Raw genomic sequence first — 16,380 nt, 5'->3', positions numbered from 1 at the left:
TAGAAGGCATTCTAAAAGTGTCTTTGTACTAGTGTTCATCTTAGTACAATCTTCAATCCTCAGAAATATGATCAAGCAGAAAGGACCAGTCAGACCCTAGAAGATATGCTCCGAGCGTGCACGACAGATTTCAAAGGTAGTTGGGATGACCATTCTCCTTTGATTAAGATCGCATATAACCCCTATCATTCTAGTATTCAGATAGTTGTGTTTGAAGTGCTTTATGGGAGGAGGTATAGATCTCCTATTGGTTGGTTTGAAGTGGGTGGGGCCGCAAAGGTAGGGCCTGACATGGTATTTGATACCTTAGAGAAAGTCTAGTTGATTAGGAAAAGACTTAAGACAACTCAAAGCCGGCAAAAATCGTATAAGGATGCACGCAAAAAAGATCTCTAGTTTGAGATTCATGACTATATGTACTTGAAAATATCTCCTATGAAAGGGGTGACGAGATTTGGAAAGAAGACGAAACCTAGTCCTTCATATGTCTGTCCTTACTGAATTCTCAGTCGTTTTGGAAAGGTAGCTTACGAGCTTGAGTTGCCTTCAGATCTATCTTCACTGCATCCGGTGTTCCACGTCTCCTTGCTAAAGAAATGAATAGGTGACCCATAGTCGTAGTCCTTGTAGAGGTTATAGATATTCAGAACAACCTCTTTTATGGATAGATTCTAGTCGAAATCCTGGACTACTAGATTCGTAGACTGAGGAATAAAGAGGTCCCTCTAGGAAAAGTTCTGTAGCAGAATCAGTCCATTGAGGGAGCTACCTAGGAAGTAGAAGTTGACATATGGACCAAGTATCTTCAGTACTTCTCCGTAGATTCAGATCCAGTCCAAGATAATAGCTTTACTTAAGATAATTCAAATTCATGTTCAGATTTCAGTTTAAAACTTGGTATCAGTTACCATTGGATATTCATTCATGTATTCATGCATCAGATATGTATGCCTAGTATGAGAAACTAATCTTATCAATAATTTAAGTCGTGCATTCATGAATCATGTTCAGCTAAGTCACCTTTTATAATGTCAAACCCACCCTTTAAGCCTCTTCTTAAGGCACATTATTGTCCTTCATTTTTCAGGCAAAGGCCTCAAACTGATCCTTCAAGGCTTCCATTATATGATTTTCCAAGTATTGGGATAAAGAATCCTCAGCTTCCATGGTCAATTGTACCTAAAAAGGAAGCAACAAACAGAAAGCAACACAACCTACAAAACCAGCAAACAAGTAAGTTCAAAAGCCTCACTTCACTCACACTCAACCTCACTTCACACTTGGCTTCACAAGTGTTGGAGAATCATACATACTTGACAAGTTACTTGAGAGATGAGAAGCTCTAGATCAAAATTGATCTTTGATTGAAACGACTTAAATAAAGTTATGCACGCAGTTGAACCAACAAGATACTATGACTTAAAAATGAGAAAAGCACACAAAAAAACCGAAGACATGACATAAATGAACTCTAGACTAATTACCAACCTAGTAGGTACTTAGTAATTTGCTAATTAGTGATAGAATTAACTTAAAAGAAACTAGAACAAAAGATTACAAACTAGGAAACCTAATTTTGGTTGAACACAAGTGATGATGTGGCAGTACGTGGTTGGTTATCACTTTTTGAATTTTAAATTTTTCCAAAACCTAGTTTCCGCCTAAACACTATCCCTTGGAAGTGAGAGTTTCGGATTTAGGGGGTGAAAGGATGTAATTTAGGGTTCTTTCTAGTCTCAGATAAAATTGGAATGAAATGGTCCTCCCCCCTGGTAATTGCACTTTTACTTTGTTTGTCCCCTTGTCCCCTCCTCCTTTTGGAAGACTGGAATATTCCTTGAATATGCTTCTACACAAACAACTTTTCCACTCTCTTTTTTCCCTCTTTAGAATCAAACAGCACTTATGAATATTCCTCTTCACTATGATATGAAGATCATGGATGAACAATATGAAGATTCAAGTGTTGACGAAGTTTGAACACCTAGAAAATGAACTCCAAATCTGAATTTTTTTGATGATCTAGGTTCCTTAGCAAAAAACAAACCCAACCCACTAAAAATCAGCCACAAAACTCGTTTAAATAGAAAGGTCCATTTCGAAGTTTAGCTCAAAAGCTTCAAAAACACCATGTTAATGGATGTTCTTAGCTCAAACTCAACCAAACTTCATTCTAAAAGTACATCTAGACTCCCGATGTGCTAGAGAGAAAGGATCTCGCACTAGAAACCTTCAAAACACAATAAAAACTTGTAGATATAACTAGGAAAATTCAGATATACAACAAACACACAAGACACACTTCTTTTTTTGGTATTTTCTGATTTTTTGACTCTTTTTTGTTGAGATTTTCTAAATAAGAACACTAAAAACATGATTTAGGGATGTTGGAATAACCCTAACCAAGGCTCTGATACCAAATGATAGCCTTAAAGACTATCACACACACGAAACTAACACTAAAGATGTAAAAATCAGCAAGCACACAAAGAGAAAACAACACTTAGAAAGGAGATGAAGGAGAAGAATTGCATGAAATTAAAGATAGATACAAAGACCATTACTTCCACCAATGAATAGCACTAGAAGTTGTATCAAACCTTCAAACACACATCCACAATGTAATCTCAAACCATCCTCTTAGGTGACCCAAAGGACTCACACTTCCTCAAGCGCCCCTTTCTTGCAAAATAATCCAATACAAGTGAAAAGCCAATTCCAAATATATTTAGATTCAAGTTTCGGATTCCCTCTCTTAAGGAGAAGAGAAAGACTACAAACTAAAATTAAGATTACAATATAAAAGTCACTCAATTAATTATCTCAAAACCTAAGTAAAATAAGAGAAAAGGTGCCTATTTATACTTATTACAAACAATGACAAAATTACCCTTAATGAAAGGTGCTCCTTTGGAGTATAAAAAGAAGCCATTAAAAGACCATAATAGCCCTAAGTTTGGGTGCCTCTTGGGTGTTTAAATATAAGGTGAAAAGTCCTTTCAAGTGAGGCACCTCTTGAGTGTATTGGTTCACTTCTCCACGTTAAACTTGACAAGACTTTAAAAGGCTCCAAACATTTGTCAATTCCAAAGCTTTATCCTTTGACCATGCCTTGTATCCTTTTGAGCTTTTCATTCTTGTATCATCCTCTCTATCCTAAAATGAATTTGTCCTCAATTGTCACCATGCAAAACCAAAGCGATGGAAAACAAACACATAATCCTCATGAAAGGAGGGTTAGCATTAGTACCATAATTGAGGTAAACATGCCAAGGGTGTACACTCTTAGAATACAACCAACCATCCTTTGTGAGGAGTAAGAAAATCCGACCACTAACATCATAAAGGACACTCTTAAAAAAAACATCAATTAGTGGAGAATACAATCTGAAAAAAACACATATGTCCCTTATTTACAAGGGAAGGCAAACATTCAAAATTAGACATCTACGGCTAAGAAAGGTTCCCTTAACAACACATATTTCATCATTCCAAGGTTGTGAACACTTGACTTGTACCCACATATCGTTGGTATTCTACATGAACATCATAGCAAAAAGGTTACAAGGGAAGCGAATAGAATTAAAAATAAAAGATAATGAGAATGAACCAAAACTACACCTTCCATAACTCAAAAATATTTCGAGGTCAAATGGGAGTAGAAGACAAAGGGTTACTCCGTGGTGACCAACTCCTTTCACTAGGCCACCAAATTTACAATCATCATCATTAAAGCAAGGAAAACAGCCACCAAAATTACTACCTCTACATAATACCAATTCAGAATTAACATAGTCATCATCTTAGGCAAAGAGGTAGTGTAAGAAGGAATCAAGTGTGAAGACATCAGCCAAGGTGCTATTATATACAAGAGGTTAATGTAGTGTGTGAATACTCTTGTCACATGATAATGGAACCTTATTCCAGTTATAAGTGTTAGCACTAGATAGACATAAATCATTCTTACCAAAAGAATTTATTTTGTCATCTAAAGGATCAACTAATGCTTGCGTACTCATAATAAGAGTTTGGTCCTTATGCAACCTATCAACACCAAGAGTATCATAAAAAGGAGATTCATGCACTTCTTTACTAGTACAATCAAAAACTATTCCACTTTGGGTACTACTGGCCATATCACAACAATTCAAGTTTTCAGGAGTGTAGAAAATAGCTTTATTACCTTGTATATTATGAGAAGTGTTTTCTTCACTTGGTTTTACATCATGGCAGCCGTCATGCTCCATATTATAAGGGAATAAGTGAAGGTTTCCATTTGGGTTCGCTTCTTCAACACTTATCCTAAAGTTGGGACTTTCGGCTAAGGGCTTGAAAGGAATTTCCTTGGGCTTCTTCTTGGGATTCTAGGGTCTTTAACCTGCACATGAGAAGAGAAAATATTAGGAAAAATCCTAGTATCTGGTTTAGTGAGTAAAAAGGATTTTTGGGTACAAGATCCACAATCAAGCATTTCTTTTCCCTTCAAACTTCACAACCCATGGTTTGCCTTTCTCTTACCCTCTTTTCATCACACTCTTAATGTACCTCACCATCCATTTTATATTCATCTCGAGGCTTGACCTCATTCTCCTTGGATTCTAACTTGTGAAGAAGAGGCATTAGATTTGGTTTATAATGTGTTAGGAATTGGTGGTTTGAATTTTGTAGAGGTTTTGGTGGACATAGTCTATGAAACCTTGCTTTAATTCTAATTATGTCACGTCCCATGGATCCTAAATCACCATTTATAATTGCAAACCCACCCTCTAAGTCTCCTCACAAGGCATCATTATTATCCACCATTTTTCGGGCAAAGGCCTCAAAGTGAGCCTTCAAGGGTTCCTTTATATCATTTCCCAATGATTGGGATGAAGAATCCTCGGCTTTCATGGTCAAATCTACCTAAAACAAAAATCAAAAAATAAAAAGCAACACAAACTACAAATGAGCAAACACGTTAGTTCAAAAGCCTCACTTTACTCACACTCAACCTCATCATACTCTTGGCTTCACAAGTGTTGGAGAATCGACAATACTTGGCAACTTACTTGAGAGGTGAGAATCTTTGGATCAGAGTTGATCTTTGGTTGAAACAACTCAAGTAAAGTGATGCACACACTTGAACCAACAAAAGACTACGACCTAAAAATGAGAAAAATAGACAAAAAAAAATGAAGACATGAAATAAATGAATTCTAGACTAATTACCACCCTAGTAGGTACTTACTAGTTTGCTAATTAGTGATAGAATTAGCTCCAAAGAAACTAGAGTCAAAGATTAGAAACTAGGAAACCTAATTTTAGAGTCGAATTATGGTTGAAAACAAGTGATGACGTGGCACTATGTGGTTTGTTATCACTTTTTGAATTTTCAATTTTTCCAAAACCTAGTTTCGGCCCAAACACTATCCCTTGGAAGTGAATGTTTTGGATTTGTGGGGTGAAAGGTTGCAATTTAGGGTTCTTTCAAGTCTTGAATGAAAATTAAATTACATGGTCGCCCTCTAGTAACTGCACTTGTACTTTATTTGTCCCATTGTCCCCTCCTTCTCTTGGAAGAATGGAATAGTCTTTGAATAAGCTTTTAGACAAACAACTTTTCAACTCTCTTTCTTCCCTCTTTAGGATCAAACAAAACCTTTGAATATTACTCTTCACTATGATATGAAGATCATGGATGAACAATATGAATATTCAAGTGTTGACCAAATTTGACCACCTAGAAAATGAACTCCAAATCTGAATTTTTTTTGAAGATCTAGGTTCCTTAAATGAAACCAAACCCAACCCACTAAAAATTATGTAAATAGAAAGGTCAATTTCGGATTTTAGCTCAAAAGTTTCAAAAACACAATGTTCATGGAGGTTCTTAGCTCTAACTCAACAAAAATTCAATCTAAAAGTACATCTAGACTCCCTATGTGCAAGAGAGAAAGGATCTAGCACTATAAACCTTCAAAACATAATAAAAACTTATAGATCTAACTTGGAAACTTCGGATCCACAACAAACATACAAGACACGCTTCTTTGTTTTGCACCTTCTGATTTTTTGACTCTATTTTGTAGAGATTACAAGAACACTAAAACCAAGATTTAGGGATGTTGGAACAACGCTAACCAAGGCTATGATACCAAATGATAGTCTAAAAGACTATCAAACACAAAACTGACACTAAAGATGTAAAGATCAGCCAACACAACAAGAGAAAACAACACTTAGAAAAGAGATGAATGAGAAAAAATGCATGAAATTAAAAATAGATAGAAAGACCCTTACTTCCACCAATGAATAGCAATAGAAGGTGTATCAAACCTTTTAACACACATCACCAATTTAACCTAAAACCTTCCTCTTAGGTGACCCAGAGGACTCACACTTCCTCAAGCACACCTTTCTTGCTAAGTAATCCAATACAACTGAAAATCCAATTCCATATGTATTAGGATTCAAGTTTTGGATTCCCTCTCTTATGGAGAAGAGAAAGACTACAAACTAATACTAAGATTATAATCTAAAAGTCACTCAATGGATTATATCAAAAACTAAGGAATATAAGAGTTAAGGTGACTATTTATACTTATTACAAACAATGACAAAAATACCCTTAATGAAGACTACTCTTTTGGAGTGCAAAAAGAGGTCATTAAAAGTCCATAATATCCCTAACTTTGGGCGCCTCTTAGGTGTTGAAATATAAGGTGAAAAGTCCTATTTGCCTTCAAGTGAGGCGCCTCTTGAGTGTATTGATTCCCTTCTCCTACTTCAATTTGACAAGACTTTAAAAGGCTCCAAACACTTGCCAAATCCAAAGATTGAGCCTTTGACCATGTCTTGTATCATTTTGTACTCTTCATTCTTGTATCATCCTCTCTTTCTTGAAAGGAATTTTTCCTCAAATTCACACCATGAAAAATCAAAGGGAGGGAAAACAAACACACAATCCTCAGGACAGGGGTGTTATCATTAGTACCATAAGTGAGGTCAACATGCCAAGGGGGTACACTCTTAAAATACAACCAACCATCCTTTGTGAGGAGTAAGAAAATCCGACCACTAACATCACAAAGAACACATTTAAAGAAAACATCAATGAGTGGAGAATACAATCTGAAACAAACACATATGTTACTTATTTTCAATAGAAGGCAAACATTCAAAATTAGGCATCTACAGCTAGAAAGGTTTCCTTTGACAACACATATTTCATCATTCCAAGGTTGTGAACACTTAACATATACCCACATATCCTTGGTATTTGACGTGAAGATCTTAGCATAAAGGATAACAGGGAAGCGAATAGAATCAATATTAAAAGATATTAAGAATGAACCAAAACTACACCTTCAACGACTCAAAAATATTTTGGGGTCAAATGGGATTAGAAGACAAAGGGTTACTCCGAGGTGACCCGCTACTTTCACTAGGATACCGAACTTATAATCATCATCATTCAATCTAGGTAAATAGCGACCAAACTTACTACCTCTACATAATACCAATTCAAAATTAACATGGTTATCATCATAGGCAAAGAGGTAGTATAGGAAGGAATTAAGTGTGATGAAATCATCCATGGTGCTATTATCTACAAAAGGGTCATGTATTGTGTGAATAATCTTATCACATGATAATGGAACCTTATTCAAGTTATAAGTGCTAGCACTAGATGGACACAAATCATTCTTACAAAAAGAATTGATTTTGTCATCGAAAGGATCAACTAGTGTTTGCGTACTGACAACAAGAGTGTGGTCCTTATTCAACCTATCCACACCAAGAGTATCCCAAAAGGGAGATTCATACACTTCTTTACTAGTACAATCCGAAACTACACAAATTTTGCTACTACTAGCCACATCACAAAAATTCAAGTTTTTCGGAGTGTAGAAAATAGCTTTATTACCTTGTAGTTTATGAGAAGTGTTTTCTTCACTTGGATTTACAGAATTACAGCCCTCATGATCCACATTAAAAGGGAATATGTCAAGCGTTCCCTTTGGGTTTACTTCTTCAACACTTATCCCAAAATTAGGACTTTCTGCTAAGGGCTTGAAGGGAATTTCCTTAGGATTCTCCTTTGGGATTCTGGGGTCTTGAACATGCACATGAGAAGAGAAAATACTAGGCGTAATGCTAGTATTTGGGTTAATGAGTAATAAGGATTTTTCGTGGACAAGATCCACAATCAAGCATTTCTTTTCCCTTCCAACTTTACTACCCATCGTTTCCCTTTTTCTTACCCTCTTTTCTTCACACTCTTCTTGTACCTCAATATCCATTTTCTCTCCATCTTGAGGCTTGAACTCATTCTCCTTGGATTCTAACTTACGGAGAAGATGCATTGGATTTGGTTGATGATGGGTTTGGAATTGGTGGTTTGAACTTTGTGGAGGTTTTGGTGAACATAGTATATCAACCCCCGCTTTAATTATTATTATGTCACGCTCCATGGATCCTTAATCACCTTTTATAATGTCAAACCCACCCTTCAAGTATCTTCTCAAGGCATCATTATTATCCTTGATTTTTCGGGCAAAGGCCTCAAAGTGACTCTTTAAGGCTCTCATTATATCACTTCTCAAGGATTGGGATGAAGAATCCACGGCTTCCATGGTCAATTGTACCTGAAAAAAAGCAAAAAAACTGCAAGCAAAAAAACCTACAAAATGAGCAAACAAGTTAGTTCAAAAGCCTCACTTCACTCACACTCAACCTCACCTCACGCTTCGCTTCACAAATGTCGGAGAATCGGCAATACTTGGCAAGTTACTTGAAAGGTGAGAAGCTTTGGATCGGAATTGATCTTTGATTGATAGAATTAGCTTAAAAAAACTCGAATCAATGATTAGAAACCAGGAAACCTAATTTTTGTATCGAATTATGGTTGAGCACAAGTAATGACATGGCACAACGTGGTTTGTTGTCACTTTTTGAATTTTCAATTTTTTCAAAACCTAGTTTTGGCCGAAACACTATCACTTGAAAGTGAGAATTTTAGATTTTGGGGGTGAAAGGTTGCAATTTAGGGTCCTTTAAAGTCTCAAATGAAAATGAAATGAAATAGTCCCCCCCTAGTAATTGCACTTGTACTTTGTTTGACCCTTGTCCCTTCTTTCTCTTGGAAGAATGGAATATTCTTTAAATAAGCTTTTAGAAAAACAACTTTTCCACTCTCTTTCTTCCCCTTTTAGCATCTGACAACACCTTTGAATATTTTTCTTCACTAAGATATGAAGATCATGGATGAATAATATGAATATTCAAGTGTTGACCAAGTTTTACCACCTAGTAAATGAACTCCAAATCTGAACTTTTTTGTTCCTTAGGCAAAAACAAACCCAACCAACTAAAAATCATCCACAAAACTCAAGTAAATATAAAGGTTAATTTCGGATTTTATCTCCAAAGCTTCAAAAACACCATGTTCATGGAGGTTCTTAGCTCAAACTAAACGAAACCTCAATCTAAAAGTACATCTAGACTCCGTATCTGCTAGTGAGAAAGCATCTAGCACTAAAAACCTTCAAAACACAATAAAAACTTGTAGATCTAACTTGGAAAATTTGGATCCACAACAAAAACACAAGACACGTTTCTTTTTTTTTGTTTATTCTGATTTTTTGACTCTTTTTTGTTGAGATTTTCTAAATAAGAACACTAAAAGAAAGATTTAGGGATGTTGGAAAAACCCTAACCAAGGCTCTCATACCAAATGATAGCCTAAAATACTATCAAAAACACGAAACTGACACTAAGGATGTAAAAATAAGAAAGCATACAAAGAGAAAACAATACTTAGTAAGGAGATGAAGGAGAAGAATTGCATGAAATTAAGGATAGATAGAAAGACCCTTACTTACACTAATGAATAGAACTAGAAGGTGTATAAAAACTTCAAACACAAATCACCAATGTAATCTCAAACCTTTCTCTCAGGAGACCCAAAGCACTCACAGTTCCTCAAGCACACCTTCCTTGCCAAGTAATCCAACACAAGTGAAAAGCCAATTTCAAATGTATTAGGATTCAAGTTTTGGATTCTCTTTCTTATGGAGAAGAAAAAGGCTACAAACTAAGACTAAGATTACAATATCAAAGTCACTCAATTCATTATATCAAAAACTAAGGAAAATAAGAGCTAAGGTGCCCATTTATACTTATTACAAGTAATGATAAAAATACCCTTAATGAAGGGTGCTCTATTTGGAGTGTAAAAAGAGGCCATTAAAAGACCATAATATACCTAAATTTTGGCACCTCTTAGGTGTTGAAATATAAGGGGAAAAGTCATTTTTTCCCTTCAAGTGAGGCACCTCTTGAGTGTATTGATTCCCTTATACTCCTTCAACTTGACAGGATATTAAAAGGCTCCAAACAGTTGCAAATTTCAAAGCTTGAGCCTTTGACCATGACTTGTATCCTTTTGTGCTCTTCATGCTTGTATAATCCTCTCTATCTTGAATGGAATTTGTCCTCAAATTCACACCTTGCCAAACAAAATGGAGGGAAAATAAACGTACAATCCTTATGATAGGAGGGTTAGTATTAGTACAATAAGTGAGGTAAACATGCCAAGGGGGTACACTCTTAGAATACAACAAACCATCCTTTGTGAGAAGTAATAAATTCCAACCACTAACATCACAAAGGACACACTTAAAGCAAACATCAATGAGTGGAGAATACAATCTGAAAAAACACATACGTCACTTATTTTTAATTGAAGGTAAATAGTCAAAATTAGACATCTACGGCTAAGAAAGGTTTCCTTAACAACACATTTTTCATCACTCCAAAGTTGTTCACACTTGACCTATACCCATATATCCTTGGTATTCGACATGAAGATCTTAGCATAAAGGATACCAAGGTAGTGAATAGAATCAATATTAAAAGATAATGAGAATGTGCCAAAACTATACCTTCAACAACTCAAAAATATTCTGGGGTCAAATGGGAGTAGAAGACAAAGGGTTACTCCGAGGTGACCCACTCCTTTCATTAGGATACCAAACTCACAATCATCATCATTCAAGCAAGGAAAACATCCACCAAACTTACTATCTCTGCATAATACCAATTAAAATTAACATGGTCATCATCATAGGCAAAGAGGTAGTATAGTAAGGAATCAAGTGTGAAGACATCACCCAAGGTACTATTATCTAAAAAGGGTCATGTAGTGTTTGAATACACTTGTCACATGATAATGGAATCTTATTCATGTTATAAGTGCTAGCATTAGATGGACACAAATAATTCTTACGAAAAGAATTGATTTTGTCATCTAAAGAATCAACTAGTGCTTGCATACTCACAACAAGAGTTTGGTCCTTATGAAAAATATCAACACCAAGGTAATCACAAAAGGGATATTCATACACTTCTTTACTAGCATAATCCAAAATTACACCACTTTGGCTACTACTAGCCACATCACAACAATTCAAGTTTTTAGGAGTTTAGTAAATAACTTTATTACCTTGTAGTTTATGAGAAGTTTATTCTTCACTTGGATTAAAATCATGGGATCCCTCATGGTCCACATTACAAGGGAATATGTCAAGGTTTCCCTTTGGGTTCACTTCTTCAACACTTATCCCAAAATCGGGACTTTCGGCTAAGGGCTTGAAGGGAATTTCCTTGGGCTTCTCCCAGGGGATTCTAGGGTCTTGAACATGCACATGAGAATAGAAAATAATAGGAAAAATGCTAGTAATTGGGTTAGTGAGTAATAAGGATTCTTTGTCGACAAGATCCAGAATCAAGCATTTCTTTTCCCTTCCAACTTTACCACTCATGATTTCCCTTTTTCTTACCCTCTTTTTTTCACACTCTTTTTGTTACTCACCGTCCATTTTCTCTCCATCTTGAGGTTGGACCTCATTCCTTAGATTTTAACTTGTGGAGAAGAAGCATTGGATTTGGTTGATAATGGGTTTGGAATTGGTGGTTTGACTTTTGTGGTGGTTTTGGTGGACATAGTCTGTCAACCCACTCTTCAAGTCTCTTCTCAAGGCATCATTATTATCCTTCATTTTTTGGGCAAAGGCCTCAAAGTGAGCCTTTAAGGCTCCCATTATATTATTTACCACGGATAGAGATAAAGAATCCTCAGCTTCCATGGTCAATTATACCTAAAAAAAAAGCAAAAAAACAATAACAAACACAACCTACAAAAATGATCAAACAAGTTAGTTCAAAATCCTCACTTCAGTCACACTCAACCTCAGCTCCCACTTGGCTTCACAAGTGTTGACGAATCAGTAATACTTGGTATGCAACTTGAGAGGTGAGAAGCTTCGGATTGGAATTGATCTTTGATTGAAATAACTCAAATAAAGTGGTGAAAGCTCTTGAATTAACAAAAAACTACGACTTAAAAATGAGAAAAACACATAAAAAAAACTGAAGACACAAAATAAACAAACTCTAGACTAATTAACAACCTTGTAGGTACTTACTAGTTTGTTAATTAGTGATAGAATTAGCTTAAAAAAACTAGAATCAACAATTAGAAACTAGGAATCCTAATTTTAGAGTCGAATTATGGTTGAGGACAAGTGATGACGTGGTACTACGTGGTTGGTTGTCACTTTTCGAATTATCGATTTTTCCAAAACCTAGTTTAGGCCCAAACACTATCCCTTGGAAGTGAGAGTTTTGGATTTGGGGGTTGAAAGGTTGCAATTTGGGGTTCTTTCAAGCCTCATATGAAAATGGAATGAAACGGTCCCCCCAAGTAATTGCACTTGTACTTTCTCTGCCCCTTGTCCCCTCCTTCTTTTGGAAGAATGGAATATTCTTTGAATAATATTTTAGATAAACAACTTTTACATTCTATTTATTCCTTCTTTAGGATCAAACAGCACCTTTGAATATTCTTCTTCACTAAGTTATTAAGATCATGGATGAATAATATGAATATTCAAGTGTTGACCAGATTTTACCACCTAGCAAATGAACTCCAAATCTGAATTTTTTTGTTCCTTAGGCCAAAACAAACCCAACCCACTAAAAAACAGCCACAAAACTCGTGTAAATACAAAGTTTAATTTCGTATTTTAGCTTAAAATCTTCAAAAACACCATGTTCATAGAGGTTATTAGCTCAAACTAAACCAAACTTCAATCTAAAAGTACATCTAGACTCCTTATATGCTAGGGAGAAAGGATCTAGCACTAGAAACCTTCAAAACATAATAAAAAATTGTAGATCTAACTTGAAAAATTCGGATCCACAACAAACACACAAGACATTTTTTTTTATTTTTTTCTGATTTTTTGTTGAGATTTTCTAAATAAGAACACTAAAACCAAGCTTAAGGGATGTTGGAAAAACCCTAAACAAGGCTTTGATACAGAATGATATCCTAAGAGACTATCAAACACATGAAATTGACACTAAATATGTAAAAATAAGCAAGCACATAAAGATCAAACAACACTTAGAAAGGAGATGAAGGAGAAGAATTGCATGAAATAAAAGATAGATAGAAAGACCCTTATTTCCACTAATGAATAGCACTAGAAGGTGTATCAAACCATCCAAAATACATCACCAATATAATCTCAAACCTTCCTCTAAGGTGACCCAAAGGACTCTCACTTCTTTAAGCATACCTTTCTTGCCAACTAATCCAATACAAGTGAAAAGCCAATTCCAAATGTATTAGGATTCCAGTTTCAGATTTCCTCTCTTAAGGAGAAGATAAAGACTACAAACTAACTCTAAGATTACAATCTAAAAGTAAGTCAATTCATTATCTCAAAAAATAAGGACAATAAGAGCTAAGGTGCCTATTTATACTTATACAAACAATGACAAAAATACCCTTTATGAAGGGTGCTCCTTTGGAGTGTAAAAAGAGGTCATTTAAAGACCATAATAGCCCTAAATTTATTATCCTCTTGGGTGTTTAAATATAAGGCAAAAATTCCTTTTTGTCTTTCAAGTGAGGCGCCTCTTGAGTGTATTGATTCCCTTCTCCTCCTTCAACTTGACAAAACATTAAAGGATCCAAACACTTGCCAATTCCAAAGCTTGAGCCTTTGACCATGCCTTGTATCCTTTTGTGCTCTTTATGTTTGTATCATCGACGCAGACTCGATGCAATGTATTGGCTATCACGTCGATGCCAATAACACGACGCATCGGTCTGCGCATCGATAGTACTATTTTTTAATCATTAAAAGAGCGCATCCTTAGGGTTATTTTGGTCTTTTCCCTAAAGCTTCAGCCCTCAAATTACAAAATTTACCTCCTTAGAGAGAAATTAACTCATCTTTTCTCAAAAAGTACTCAAGAAAAATACCCTAGAAGATTCAATTTCAAATCAAGAACTCATGATTTCCACATTCAATTTTCAGAAATTACTTAACTAAGGTATGTGAAGTGTTCATCCAAGGGTCCTTTCCACCCTTGGAGTCCAAGAAATTATTTTTAGACTTCATGTATATGAAATAAATGTTGGGTTTGATAATATCAATGTTTGAAAATGATAAATTTGTTTTCAAATCCATGTGTCATGATCAATTTTATGTGGGATTAATTTATTTATATGTGTTACCATGCCAAATAATACTAAAGCCTTCAAATACTCATATGTTGATTAGTACTATATGCATAATTTATGCCTTTCAAGTGATTGGTGAATTAAACATGTGAGTTGAATAGTAAAGTTATATCATGTCAGCATGTGTTTTAGTTCATGACATGCAAATGTTTATTAAAATGCCCACTGAGTGAAGACTGATCAAATGCTTAGTTTACATCTTTCAAGTTTATTCCATGTCTCTTATTTTGTGCTATCGATGCCTAGGGGTACTTGTGCCCGATAATTTAGCTGATTATTTCGAGCCATGGTCAGTCATGGTGCAGTAATTGTTATGTTACTATCAGTAGTACTCTCATGCAGTTACATAACTTAGAAAAACCTCAGCAGACTCAGTATTGTTCTAGTCTACTTCAGTACAAAGTGTAGACATCAGTAAACTCAGTCAGTTAAAAGAAATCAGTAGTTTTCGACATTCCATGGAACTCAGTGTACCAAGTTCGATTCAATTAAATAGAAATATATATAACAACTCAGTCCATCCTAGCACATATTAGCAATAATTTTAGTTTCAATTTAGTTGGGAGTAGGATTCAGCATTAAGTTAGCCTAGAGATAGCGGCATTACTTCCAGCAGAGGGTTTGACTCTTAGTAGCAATCCCTGGTTTAAAGAACTACGTAGCCAGCGTAGGTTGAGATATCTTCCTGCCAGATATATTAAGGGTTGATATATCTCATTTGAGTTATCCCGCCAGTGAGGGTAGATGGAAGAGCTTCCTACCAAAGATGGTTAACTCATAGCATGTCCTTACCCATGGCACAGTATTGATACCCTTCCAACTGGGGGTTTCAGGTTGGACCCTAATCAATTTGGAGAGGAGCATGTCGGTTAGATGATTACCTCATATATTCTCAGTTCCAGTATTAGTCTCAAAATAGAACTCAATTCAGTTCTAAAGATTCTTGACTATGAGACATAGTCACTCAGCTCAGTACGAAACTCAGTATAGTTCCACAGTATTCAAAATTGTCAGATATAGTCATTCAAAGATTCAACATTACAGTATTCATAAACTCAGATATCGATTATCAGTATTCAGATTCAGTACTCAGCATTAGGACGATCTTAATTGCAGTTTATGTATTCATGCATGTACTCTTACTCAGTCATACTTATGTTATTCAGTTATTATTGTGCATGCATATGATCCCATGCATTATAGCCTACCTCACTAAGTATACCAGTATATTCAAAGTAGTAACGCATGCTTTTCATTTCACTATGATTTCTTATAACATAGGTTTAGACGCATGGGCTCTAGAGCACCCTTAGTGTTTCAGATTCTCAATTTTCAGGGTAGTGGTGAATCCTTATAATTTGAGGACATACTTATTATTTACAGTACTTTATTTTTATTTTAGTAGATGGAGTTAGTTTGGGGCTTATCCCATCAACTCCACAGTTCAGATAGTTAGAGGTTTTTCAGACAAGAATATTTTTATACAGTTGTTTAGTTTTTAGTACTTATTTTCAGTTTTAGGATTTTGACACCATATTTAGATTTATTTATAGATGTGAACCTTAAGGCATGTGTTTTCACTTTTTCTGTAATCATTACAGTATTTATTACACTGTTATTGCAGCAGGTACTAGTCATGGGTTAGCTTGTGGTCCTTTGGGATTTTGAGCACCGTGTAGCATTTGGGGTACAGACTTGGGGTGTTACACCACCTAAAATCATTCATATCCAGTGTCTTACCCCTCCATATTGAAGAATCTGAATCCTTTCTTATCACGTGCCAAAACCAATGTAACCTCACT

Source organism: Capsicum annuum, chromosome 7 (assembly GCF_002878395.1).
Source record: "Capsicum annuum cultivar UCD-10X-F1 chromosome 7, UCD10Xv1.1, whole genome shotgun sequence".
In the NCBI taxonomy this organism is placed as follows: Eukaryota; Viridiplantae; Streptophyta; class Magnoliopsida; order Solanales; family Solanaceae; genus Capsicum; species Capsicum annuum.
This window is presented reverse-complemented; position numbering follows the sequence as displayed.